A 14,473-nucleotide genomic window follows, 5' to 3' on the forward strand; every position below is an offset into this window, starting at 1 on the left:
TGATCTCTCATAGAGAAAATACTTTAAATAGAGAAATTGAGTAGCAATAAAACAAAAACTATCATCACACAACCAAAAGACAAATAAATTCATGAAGCTAACCCACCAAAAAGTGATGAAAAACACTAAAACCCAAAACTAAACCCCCTCAATAGAGGCTATCCACCCAAAGAAACAATATTAATCATATGACTGACTGGGCTATCAATATAGCTATCCATGGATCATATGATGAGCTAGAGTGGTGAGCTGGATCTCCCTCATGAGGCCCATGTCATCCTCATTTATGGCAAAGTGCATGGAAATGAGGGAGTGATAAGAAATAATGACAATACACTTATCATTGAAAGTTGCTATAATGAATCAGAAAGAGTGGGGCTCGAAGATTGAGTTGTTGTTTAATGTAGACAAGACTCTGCATGCTTTCTGGGTGCCCATTTTTATTTTGAAGACTACCCTGCTATGCACTCTAATTTCTATTTTTACCTTGTTCTGCATTGTGAAGGAAGGAGAAAATTTGGTTGTTGACACTATGGGAGATAATAGGAAAATAATTGAGCCACTCTTCTATGTTGAGTGGAAAGATAAGCCAAAAGCATGGGCTATATTGGAGATGGCTAAGATGATAGGGTATATGGAGAGCATTATTAGGAAAAACCCTATCGTTACCAGAATTTTCAAGAAGAAATGGAAGGAAGGAAAAATTACCATAGGCAAAAGAAAGGTTTAAATTGATGAAGGGATGATCGCGGAAGTCACTAGCATGTCAATGGAAGGAAGAATTTTTTATAGGGACAGAAAGCTCACAGAGGCAGCCATCAAGCGATTCCTAAAGAAAGAGTCTGAGAAACTAAATAGGTGAAATCCAACAAGACTTACTATTCACCAAAGGTGATTAAGAAGGTATGGAGATGGCTTTTGTGTGTCGTCATTCAATATGTTACTCTTGATGGTAGATAGTCTCGTGTCTATGGTTATGATTTTGTGTTCCTCAATCATTTTTGCATAGAGATCTGGTGTCTATACCCATCTACCTATTTAGCTCCCTTAACAATAGCATAAAGGATTATAGGTAAAATCTAGATAGAAACCCTCCCATGCATGAAGGGTTAATGTTTCTTTTATACAACCATGTCAAGGCCTCTTCTGTGTAGCATTTTATCATTGAACTTTTAGATTTGGAAGACGAGTTTGATAACTCAAAAGATAGTGAAGATGAGGGGTCAGATATTGAGTGGGAAGATGATTGTGATAGGGTTACCTCTACTAAAGGATCTGGTAAGGGGAAGGATAAAGATATTGCTTCAAGGTGTGGAAAAAATAAAGCTAGAAAAGGAGTAAGGTTCAAGAGGAGGACAATTGGTTTGAAGAAGATAATAAGGATGATGAAGGGATGGAGACTGATAATGACTATATTACCCCACCTCCTAAGAAGAAAAATAAGCGTAGCCCTGGCATTACTAATACCAGCCCGGAAAAGGGGAATGATACCTTAAATGTCCATTCTACTCCTCTAGACCCTAACAAACAGATAGGTGATGTTGAAGAACAAGTGAAAATAGTGAGGGAAGGTGATACTATGCCTCCCAATGATAAAAAGCCATTGATGCTAATGTGGAAACCCTAGATAATACTATTGTCATTCCTCAACACAACAGAGACAACATAAATTATCCTATCACCAGATGGAGTTTTACAAGGTTATTCAATGGGTATATTCAGAGATGGATAGTTTGAAGAACAAGTAGAAGGTTTCTTTGAGGAAAGTGGATACCTTAGAAGTGGTTGGGACAGGTAAGCTCAATACCCTACCTAACTATCTAAATGAATTGACAAAAGACATCAGTGATGCAAAGGCTATCACTGGTGCATATGACTCTCAATTTAAGGTTGTGGAGGCTAAAATAAATGATTTGGAGAAGCGGGTACTCAATCATCATAATACCTTAAAAAAAATTGGAGAACAAAGATGAAAAATTCAGAGAGCCTCTATCGATAGCTTTAGTGTGATGATCAAAAAACTAGAACAGATCCATTCAAAAAAGAATACAATTGATATAATCGACGATAATGTTCTGACCCTTGAAGGGGGGCAACTGGTCATGGTAAAATAAATCAGGCAAGTACGAAGAAGATGAACTAGCAAGCTAAGGAGTTGGAGGATCTGAAGAGTGTTGATACCTTAATGATCCACCTAGAGCAAGAAGTTGGGGAGCTCATAAATTTTTTTCCTTAGATCTATTCCTCATGGTTGTCCTTTATGTGTTTAGGTTCTATCCTTTTTCTTTTGGTTTTCCACTAGCCTTTTGTCTCTGCCAGTTGTCTCTTTTTTGTATTTCACTCTTTCTAGCTCGACTTTAATGTTTTCTTTTTCATAACTTTCTCTAAAGGGTTTTGGGCCCCTTTGAAACCCGATTTTCACTTAATAAAAACACAAGCCTTAGTAATTTCAAAATTTATTGAAATAATTCATTTAATATAAATTATTTGATTTATAAATTATTAATTATTTAAATTATTAATATAGATTCTAAATAATTTAATTTAGATAAAGATGAAGAACTGCACAGGAAAAACGTGAGCAGAGGCAACGAAAAATTGCCAACAGAAAATGTGAAAAATGTGAGCAGAAAAAGGGTGAAAAAAACAGCCAAACTACGATAGAAAACACAAAAAGTGTGAGCAGAAAAAATGATTAACTTATTAACAAAGAAAGCAGCAGACTCTCTTTGCATTTAGCCTCCATTAACTTATTTCCATTGATTTTTCAAGCGGACTTCCTTTTAGACGAGACTGGTAATGACAAGGAGATCAAGCAATCAGATGACAGTCAAAGAGATTTCTATTTTATTATGAATGCTACTTTAATGTGATAGTTTAAGTGCTTTTTACAGTGGAGGTTTTAGTCCTACAGGACCCAACACAGAAAGGGCTACAATTTCAACATTCTTTTGGTGCTGTTAGGGTTGTGGTGGTGAGGCTAAGAGCAGGAACTCTAAAAGGGATTTGCTGGCATAGGCAGGGAGAATTTCTTACAATAGTGGAAGGAGATCAAGAGCATCGTGGTATATGAACTACACTTGGGGTTAGAATTTCATTCTTTTGCAATAACAAGGCATTTCATATTTTCTGGAAGAAGAAGCTATCCAGTCTAGTGACGTCCTCCTGAGCTTCACCTTCGATAACGATAAGTGGGAAGCATGAAAGGAATTACCCATGTCTGCAGTAAGGATAAAGGAAGGCAGTTAGAATTAGTGATAGGTAGATTGGAAGCTACTACTGTGGGTGCAGACAAGATGAAGAGTTGAGGTCTACAAATGGCCACTATAGACTGCAAATAACAAATGGCAACTGCGGACTGTGAACAACAAACGACAACTGCGGACTGTGAACTACTGCTATGGGTTGTGGACTACGAATAGGGAAGACTATTACACAAGGCTATGCGAATTTTTGGCACTTTCGTCTGCACCTTGAAGTTGGAAGTTGGATCAAGGCATGCTCGTAGGAGTACTCTTGCATCTACGTGGAGGGGTTTATCTCCTCCACCTGGTTTGCACCTCCTAACTCACCCATCTACTTGCTCTTTATCTTTTCTTCTTTCTTTCTCTACTCTACATTTATTACAAATTACTCCACCCTATCTTCCCCACCCAGCATGCCCTAACCCTAGTTTCTGATGGAACCGGAGTCAGGCAGTGTTAATTCTTCTAACCCTAAACCCTACCCGCATACTACTCTAGCCCTAAAAAATCCTTTGCTGAGACCATCGCTCCACCTACAGATGGAGTCTGCTCATTGGCACACTTGATTAAGGCTCTTGCAGATGAAGGATCCAGTAAGGCAGGTATGTCCCCTTGCAATACCTCGGACCCCTTCGTCATTTCACCAAATTCTAAAATGATAAGTGAGATTGCTTTAGAAAAACGAAGACTATGTGACACTGATATCTTCTTCGCTTGTGTGGATGCTCAAAAATGCCCACCTAGGAAATTTGTAGATGAATGTTTTCACAATCTATGGAATCTCAAATTAGGGCTTAAAATTACATTTTGTAGACAAATACAGAGAGGTCTTTTCTCATTTTTTTCAACTCGCATGAAGCCCAAATGGTAGCACTTAATCACCAGTACTGGATGGTATGGAATACCTCTTTTCGAGTCCTCGCCTAGTCTCCAAAGGTGGTTAATGAGGAAGTCCTCGCATTGTCCTCTCCCAGATGGGTCATCCTCAAGGATGTCCCCCCTTTTTTGTGGCATTTCCTTCCCCAACTAATGGCACCATTTGGTAAAATCATTCGGGTTGATGAAACTGCTAGGTTGGTGCCCAACCTAAAAAAGGAATGGTTGTCTCAATCAAGCTCGAAATTGACATTCCACCTTCTTTAAACCTAGATATTAACAGAGACACATTCGTCTATCCGATTGAAATGCTTGGAGGATTGAATACTTGTTTTCTCTGCAAAAAGGAAGGGCATATTCGCAAAAATTGCCCAATTATTAGTCATAGCAACCAAAAGTATAAATCTGATGAAGCGGTCGTAAACCCTAAAAAAGTTAATGATACACATCCTCCCCCTCCTATTATTGTTAAACATAAAGATGTGGTGTCTACAGATCCTACTTCCGCTCCTAATGAGGCTAACCCTCTCATCCTCGATCTTGCACCCTTAGCCTCTGAGCCCCTCATCCCTGCACTCGACCCCTCTCAAAATCTTGTAGAATCGCTTGCTGATTGATTTCAACTTGTTACCTCAAGAAAGCGGAGACGTAAAATCACCCCCCTTAAAGCCCTAAATCTTAGCCGCTCCTCCTCCAGCCAAATGGCCTCTTCTCCTAAACCCCAGGTTCCTGACCAATCCCCTATCAAATCTATGGTTAGAAATATGGTGAATAAATTGGAAAACCCCAATCTTGGTGTCGATGGTGCTAGTATTAGCAATAACCCTACAATGATCCTCAGATCCGGAACCCCCATCCAATCGGTCTCCTCTTCATTTGCAAGACTTATCTCTGATACTAACACCATCAATCCCTCGACTCTATCTTCACTCAAAGAACTAGAGGATAGTCATATTAGAGAATTTATATATGCCACTAAGGGTCTAGATGAAATTAGGCCTAGCACTATGCTTCTGGACTTTCTAGGCTCCTAGTTGTCTGGGTCTGACACAGGAGGAAATGCAGTTACTAGAGCTGAACCTCCTGAACCCAGTGAAGATGATGAGGATTCTATGAAAGGGCACTCCCTTAATAAAAAAAAGGTAGGCCTGTGGGCTCCAAAAACAAGAAGAAGTCTAGCGATCAGCAACGACCTCCCAACTAGTCCCCTGTAAACCCTCCTCTTTGATGAAATACATATCTTAGAACATTCAAGGCCTTGAATCACCCAACAGAAAATTTGTCATTAAAAGGTTTTTAGACTTACATAAAAACTTAGATTTTCTGATGTTACAAGAGCTTAAGTCTGTTGGGTTCTCCCTCGACACAATGCTTGACTTCATTTGGCGAGATGCTATCAAAATCTATACCAACCATCCGAGAGGTAAAGGAGGAGTTGGGCTCCTTCTTGCCCCTAAATGGGCAATGTACCTCAAGGATAAAGGGACTTCCCCCTATAATAGAGTAGCCTGGGCTACCTTTGAGGTTAAGGGTTCTTTCTTTGGCATATGCTCCATTTATGCATCTAACGATTATAAGGAAAGAATATCTCTCTGGAATTGGCTAACTTCCCTCCCAAATATTCCCTGGGTCATGGCTGGGGATTTTAATATGACTGAATCCTAGAATGACAAGGCTGGGGGACTTCTGTTTGAATGGAAAAATGTAGAAAAGCCTCATTGGGATAGATTCAAACAACATCTACAACTATTTGACCCCTGGAAGGCTCCAAACCTAATACCCCCAACCTATGGCATGCCTGGTGCAATTTTGAGCAAAACACTAATAAGATCTACTCTAGGTTAGATAGGCTCTATGCTAATAAAGACTTCTTCTCCTTTTCCCCCAACCAACTTGGGAATGTGGTTGCAGTCTTACCAACTACCCTATCTGACCACTTCCCCATTCTAGCCATTATCAACATTAGGAACTCCATCACCCCTAGCCACCCTCACAATAAGAAATTCTTGCTCAATACCTCCTTGCTGCAAGATGAGGATGTCCTGCATGCCATCAAATTAATTAGACTCTTCAATCTGCAACCACATCTCCCCCAATCCCCATGAATAGATGGTAGAGGAACATTTCCTCCTGGCAAAATCTTCTCCATACCATTGGCCAGAAGAAAGCCAAGGACTTCAGACTCATAGAAAAATCTCTTACTCTTCGACTCCACTCCCTAGAGCATGATATTCAACTTCAACCTTCTTCCCCTACCTTGGTACAGCAGGTCGCTGAGGCTAGAGATATCCTCAGAAAGCACCAGCAGGTTAAAATTAGAGGTGCCTTCATCAGAGCCCACAACCACTGGCTTCAATTTGGTGATAAGGACTCTAAAGTATTCTTTAAACTACTCAAACAAAAATAGATCAGAGAAAAAATTGATAGAATAACTATAGATGATAAGGAACTCCTAGATATCAATGACATTAAAACTCTTAAGGATAACAGGGCCCCAGGCCCTGATGGGCTTCCTATTGAATTCTACAAAGCTAACATTGATTGGATCTCCATCGACCTCTATGATATCTATAATGAAGCCCTTGCCACTGGTACCCTGAGGGAATCCATAAATAGTGGTATTATTAAACTTATCCCTAAAGAAGGGGACAAAGCCCTGATTAAAAACTGGAGGCCAATTACCCTCCTTAACATCTCCTACAAGATCATGGCCAAAGCCTTAGCCTCCCGCCTTGAGAAGATCCTCCCCAAATTCATCTGCTCCACCCAAAGAGGCTTCATTAAAGGTAGATACATCTTGAAGAATCTTATAACGAGTTGGGAATCCATGGAATGGGCCAGAACCTCACACCAAGATGCCACCATGTTCCTTATCAATTTTGAGAAAGCATATGACAGGGTAGAATGGAACTTCATCCTCATGATGCTCTTAGCCTTTGGCTTTCCTAGTGAGTTTTGTGACTATATTCGAATCTTCCTCAAGGATGCATCCACCTTGGTTCAAGTCAATGGAACCCTCTCCTAGCCTATTCCCCTATCTAGATCAATAAGGCAGGATTGTTCCCTTGCCCCTACTCTATTTTTCATTGCTTCTAACACCCTCTATTATCTCCTTAGAGATTACACTCTCTCCCCCCATGTCCAAGGCATTACCCTACCAGATGGCTCTGAACTGATTAACATCTAGTTTGCTGATGATACCTCATTCTTCCTCAAGCTCTCAAGATATAATACTGACTCCCTCAATAAAAACCTTGACATTTTCCATAGAGCATCCAGAGCTCGGATATCTAGGACAAAATCCATTGTACTTGGATGGAAAGATAATCTCCTGGACTGGCTTCACTAGTTTGGCTATCGTGGGGAGGACCTACTAAACTAGTCTGTTATCTTGGCATCCCCTTCTCGATATCTCCCTCTCTTAAGGACATGTGGGGCTAGGTTAGGGAAAAAATAGATAGTAAACTCAACAAGTGGGACAATAGGGTCATATCCCTTGCTGGCAGGATTCAAGTCTACCAAAAAATCCTATCTTCATATAGTATCTATTACTCCTTGGTATGGATGTTTAGCAACTACCAAATCTTTGAAATCCAAAGAGCTATGAAATGGTTCCTTTGGTCAGATGGGAAGGGTAAAAGGAAAGCCCACACAGTCAAATGGACCTGGTGCCACTTGGATAAAAAACTTGGTGGGTTGGGCCTTAAGGATATTAGGCTACAAGGCATCTCCCTTGCTGCCAAATGGATATTTCACTCACTAGAAGGACAAGAACCCTAGAAAATCCTCATCAAAAACAACATTCAAAATGGTGTTCCTAAAAATGCCAAAACGTGGAAAGCTCTCCCACTCAGCAACCTAATAGCTGGCATTTTTCCCATGTCTGTCCAAGGCACCTGGGTGTTTAAATCCATCTGGAAAACCTAGGAGCATGTGTGTGGTCTAATTAACAACTCGAGCATCAACTCTGACAACTCCCTACATGGTGAAAGGTCAATATGGTGGAACCTGCATCACAACTACAAACTCCTTGCTTTAACCCAAGGTTGCTTTGCTAAACACTAGCATAACAAAGGAATCAAGTACATTATGGATATCCTTGAATATGATATCCCTGCATCACATAAAAAGACATACAATATGATTAAAAATGCATGCGTTCCCTTTAAGCTCCCCAAAAATACCCAAGTAGATGCCCATAGATACCTCTCATTCCTATGGAAGGATAGCTCCAACCTCCCTAAAATCCAAGCCAAATCTATCTATACCTTGCTAAATAGTGACTTCTCGGTGATCGAACACATCAACAAACTGTGGTATGTTAACCATACCCCCCACACTTGGCAGAAAACCTTTGAGAAGCTTTGGTGATCGCCCATTCCCCCTAAAATTCAATGCTTCAGATGGCAACTCATTTTAGACAGACTACTCGTTAGGAATAAATCTGCTGAGTATGATCGGTGCTTTGTCTACAGAAAACTTGAGACCACACATCACATATTCTTTGATTGCCCCTTTGGTAGAGAAATTTGGCTTCTATTTGGAATATCTATTGCAGAATCTATTTTTACTCTTGATATTGTTACTGGTTTTATTCATGGACTACGGAAGGATACTAATCTTGTTTGGCAAATCTTATCTTCTTAGATTCTCTGGTTTATTTGGAAAATTAGAAATGAGGAGAAGTTCCAAGGCATTACAAGGGAACGTACTGAGTTTTTCAAAAAACTCACACACTACAAAATTGTTGTGCAGGTCTATTTTGTGATGAACCTCAAGAGAAACAAGCTACTGCGATTCCTGAAAGATGGCAGAGCAACCATGTTTTATCATGAGATGCAAAATTGGTATGAATGGGCTAGAATCACAAAGAACCAGACCTCTTCTGACAAAGCAGTGAAGAAGTTGGTAAAGGATCTGCAGGATAGCAGGCCTCCCCCCTTCAACAGGATTGAGATGTGCTCCCAGATCCTAGCAAGAAAGAAGGTGGTCTAGATGGAAGGAGAACAAGGCTGGACTACATGGCTAGAGGATCAGGATGAGATCCTCCAATACTGAACTTTTTTGCTATGTCCTCTCTTTTTGGCTAGAGTGATAATTGTATATAATCCTCAGTTTGGTGGTGGTGGCCCTGCCTCCTGCTCACTAGTTTTGTATAAACTCTACGTCTAAGTTTTCTTTGGACTCTCGATATTTAATACAAAAAAAAATAAAAATTATTAATATAATTTAAAATATTGCATTTATAAATTAATAAATATTTAATAATTTAATTTCTTTGCAATTGCATTTGCTAATGCTACTAGCTTATATGTATAGAAATATATATAAAGAAAGTTGAGAGATATCAAGACTTTCATTTCATAATTTTATTTAAATTTTAACTTAATGTATAATAAATGAAAGCCTCCATATTGTGGGTTTTCTTTATATATATTTTCATATGTAAACTAGTTTAATCACATATATAAATCCTAATCAGCTTTATAAATACTGATTAATTTAAATAAAAGCAAATCTAAAAATATTTAATGACAATAATTCTAACAAGTGTAATTCTTATCATTTAGATTCAAAGCATAAAATCGTGTCTATTATTTATTTCATGACTATCATCTTCCTCGAGAAGCTCTGATCATTCGTTCAATGTGAAGAAGATCTCTCTAATAAGAGATCCAATATCAAAGAGATTTTTATTGGCTATACTTTTGACTAAATAATAAATTAGTAGCTCTTTTATTAAAAACATTTACGTTGGGAAATGTATTTTAGGTCTCAAAAACAATATACCGTTTCTAAACCTTTCGATGTTCGCCGCAGAATGAAGTTTACTTCATGTTTCTCGCATTTTTTATTTATTTACTAAAGCGTCACACAATTTTGATGATGTTAAATTATCAATGAAATGGAATCTACTGTACTTAGGAATCTTGCAAAAAGAAAGCAACTAAAAAAATGTGAGTTGCAGTTATAAAATATTCCTATCGTTACTTCTATAGTGACATGACTTCGACATTGAGTCCAAAAAAAATTGTCCACTCAAGTTTTAATAATGATCAAACATAGGAGATTTATAGCGTTAGAAATTTTGTTATGTGGTTGGTGATGTTGTTGGTATTTACTTTGGTGGATTGTGTGTGCTGAAATGCAAAATTTTGTTGATGTCACTATGATAAGACAGTTTTTGTTGGTGAAACCCTAGGCACATTGAACAAGGTAAATATCTAAATATTTTTTGGAGTAGTTTTGCATCATATGTTGAACGAATTAAAGAGAAGAGTTGTTGGAAAGCAGGAGATTTAGAGCAAAGTTTGTATGAAAGGTATTTGCCACATCTTTTCTCTATGGATTCTAAGAAGTCAGTTACAGGTGAATCTAGCAATAAGAATGTTCCAAATATTTAAAAAGTGTAATTAGAAGAATATAGTAATGAGAAAATCATAAATTTGGGAAGTTCTTTGTTGAGTGAATAATTGCAAGAAATTAAAGACTTGGGACATAAAGGTTTTGATGTTTGGAGTGAATTTTCATGGTTTATAGATGAGGACATAATTAAATTTATTTTGAACTATATCAAGGATGATCATATGGTATTGGACAAACCTTATCAGATTTTGAAGGAAGCAATACTTGTATTTTCTGGTTTGTGTGATAATTGACCTATTCCAGTCAATTTATCAATCAAGAACAAAGAATTTGAAACCCTAATTGGCATCACAAGTGATCAATAGGCATTACTAATCGATACTATCATCGACCCTATTGTGAGGTATGTTGCATATGGCATTTCTTACAAAATCTATTTTAAAATTAAAGGACCTTCTTTGACAATTGCAGTGTATAGTTCTCATCAAATGGTAAAAGAAGGGGAAAAAATGATTTGTGTGAGTTGTTGCTGACACAATTAGAAAAAAATATTAAGATGAAAAAATATTAAGGATATTCATTTTAGTTTTGTTCTTTGACTGTGTGCTTAATGCTTTATTTCACAAGATATTTATCCTTAAAGAAGAATATAGTATGAAAATAAAATGTCTCTATTGGAAAACAAATCTATAGATATTTAACTTGTTTGGATGATAAAGATTAGGCATCTAAGAATCACTTCATAAACCTTCTCAAGAAGTTGTTCTTTGGTCTAGTTCTTATCATTATCAGTGTAGTAGTTGAGGAGATTCCCTCCCCAATGGTAGAAGTTTGAAAAGAAGAATTCTTATATCATCTCTGAAACTGATGAAGAAGATGAAAGTATAGGGGAGAAGAGGAATAATTTAATTAAATTAATTCTATATATTTTTTAAAAATTATTTTATTTTCAAAATGAGTTTACCTTGTTTTAAGGGACTATTCTTAAACATCATAGTATGTAGATTTAGTGCATTTCACATTGATATATTTAACTACCCGCATGATCGTGGAAGATGTGCTAGTATGTTAAGTTCTTTGAATTTCGCTTCCATTGCTTTGTTCGTTTTTCTACTTTGAGCAATTAAATAATTTTTAGGATTGCAACAATTCAAAATAGCACGTTCAGCATTATTAAAAATAATATTCATTTATTTTTATGCTATAACAAGTAAACGGTAACACAATCTAATTAATGATTTGTGAGAGGTTATATTTTTATATTTTTTTTAAAGCATAAATATGAATGTTTCATTTCTTAATATTTGTTAATTAAATAATTTTCATATTTTGTATATAAAGTATTTTTTGAAATTAAATATTTAATAGTATATTTAATTTTTTAGTGTTTTTCAATGAATGTATGGTAAATACATTTTCTTTAAAATCATTATGAAATATATTTATATTTCTTGGAGCTATTTTACTTTTTCATATAATTATTTTACTTGAGTTTTTCTTTTAAAAGCGTATTTTATATTTTATATTTTATATAACAAAGTAAAATTCAAATATTTTTTATGTTTAGTTATGTAAATTTTTAATTTTATATTTTTAGTTTTTCCAATTATATATATGTCACATATGTTTGTGCTTTTACATATATGATCATGACATGAGAAGTTTTACTCTACCAAAATTTTCCAAAACCTCTAGCATAATTATATTGTAATTCAATATTTTATTTTAATGCATAGTTCATTTCAGTTTTAGCTAAATGAAATATTTATATTTTGGATGAAAAGGGGTATTATATTGATTAGAAAATTAAACAAGTAAATACAATATAATAAAAATATATGTCAAGTTTTATACTATCCATTAAGTCTTTTGTGAGAGTTACTCTTATACAAAATTGTGTTATGATATCAATTGGTAAAAGGAACATGATATGAATTTGTAATTTATGTTCAATGAAATGCTTCAATGTGACATTCAGGGAAATGAGTGCAACGCGTAATATCTAAGGGAAATGCATATGCATGTGTACAATATTTTTTAAGATAAAACTAATCTACTTTTACTTGTTCCCCAAGATTAAGGCTTATTATTTTCATAAATTGTCAAATTGGCATGTGTTTGAAAGTGAAGCATACTTTTATACATCACAACTTAATGCATCAATAGAAGTATTTATTAGCACACTTTTTTATAAAACATAAATGAAAATTATATTTTAAATAAAATTCAAACATTATTAAGTAATATTGTGATGTTTGAGAAAATTGATCATCTTTGATAATTTTGCACCTAGTAACCATAGGTGTAGTCAGTGATTCCCAATATTCTATTATAAACTTGTACATTATTTATTTTACATACTTGGTTTATGATATGAATATAATAATTTATAAATGAGATATTTGTAAACCACTAAGAAAGATAACTTATGAAGCATTACCACTTCAAATTATTTTTGCAAAAAATCATAAAATTCCTTGCATATTATAAAACTACTCCCTCCAAAAATAATATCATCCACATAAATAAAAAACAATGAGCAATTTATTACCTTCAAATTTTATGTATAGATTGTTATTTACAAATCTCTCTTAAAACCTTATTATTCTAGGTTGCCCAATCTTGAATACCATACTTTAGGAGCCTAGTTTAGTCAATAGAGATCCCTTTTTAGTGTACTCACAAAATATAGTTTTTTCTAGAAAGCTAAAACCTATTTGATTGTTCAATTTATACTTCCTCCAATTATCCATTCAAAAATGTTGATTTGACATCCATCTGATATACTTTGCAATTCTTGAATGCTAATAATGCTAGAAACATTTTGATTACCTCCAATATTGTTACTAGAAAACATTTATGCTTGCAATCAACTCCCTCAACTTAAGCATATCCTTTGTATACAAGTATGGCCTTATTCTAGATACTTTTTCCACATAAATTCAATTTGTTTCTAAAATCCAAGTTTCTACCTATTACATTCTTATCTTTAAGTCTTGGAACTTAGTCCCCCGATTCATTCCTCTCAATCTAAGTTACATTTTCCTCTATAGCGTCTAACAAACCTTTATATTTTTAAGTTTCTACATAACTACTTGGTTGAAATTTTCATAGTAAGGAAAATTATACCTATTCATTTTATCTATTGTTTGTTTATTATGTTTGAACTCCACTATCTTTATCCCCTATAATTTGTTCTTTAGAGTGATTTTCTTGACATATTTAGCTAGAGCCTTTGTAGCCATATTTTCATTATCTTATCATCATTATACAATGATTCATCATTGTCTTCTTCATCGAACACTCTAGTTGACTATATTGTTTTGATAGTTTGTTGTCATTGATGCCAACCCTTATCTTTTTGGTTGTCAATTATGATATGATGATGATGAGTTGGGCTTTAATTTATGTTAACCCTTAATTTTATGTTGTTTTGGTGTTTAGAAAATATGGAAGAATATGTTGCATGTAGAAATGCATCTGAATGATTATTGGGTAAGTTCAAATTGATATCTTAGGTGATTGACATGGTATCTTTAGATGAATGTACAATTGTTTATTGTAAATTGTGTTTTTGTTAATGATAAGTGTAGATGAGTGTTGATGGGTCATTACTTTGATTCCTACCATTTTTTACGTTTATATTCATGCTCACTATGTTGTAATGAGTAAAGTGTTGTGTTGGAGATATGATAGAGTGCAAGTGATTGATGGTTGTTCTATCAGATTTTTGTTGATGTATCTTAATAAAATTATTTATGTTCTTGTTGTTGATGTCCACCTCCTATAATGTTGATCTCTTTACTTATTGTATTGTGAAGTCAATTCTTGCTAATTTTTACTCTTGTTTGATGATTGTCCCATTAGATGATGTAGTTGCATAGAAATGTTGTTGATGGAGTCCTTCTAGTTTGAGTTATTGATAATTTTGATAAAAAATGCTCTTCTCCATTAGATTTTCACCTAAGTTTGATGTTGGTATCTCA

The sequence above is a fragment of the Cryptomeria japonica genome, chromosome 7 (genome assembly GCF_030272615.1).
Source record: "Cryptomeria japonica chromosome 7, Sugi_1.0, whole genome shotgun sequence".
In the NCBI taxonomy this organism is placed as follows: Eukaryota; Viridiplantae; Streptophyta; class Pinopsida; order Cupressales; family Cupressaceae; genus Cryptomeria; species Cryptomeria japonica.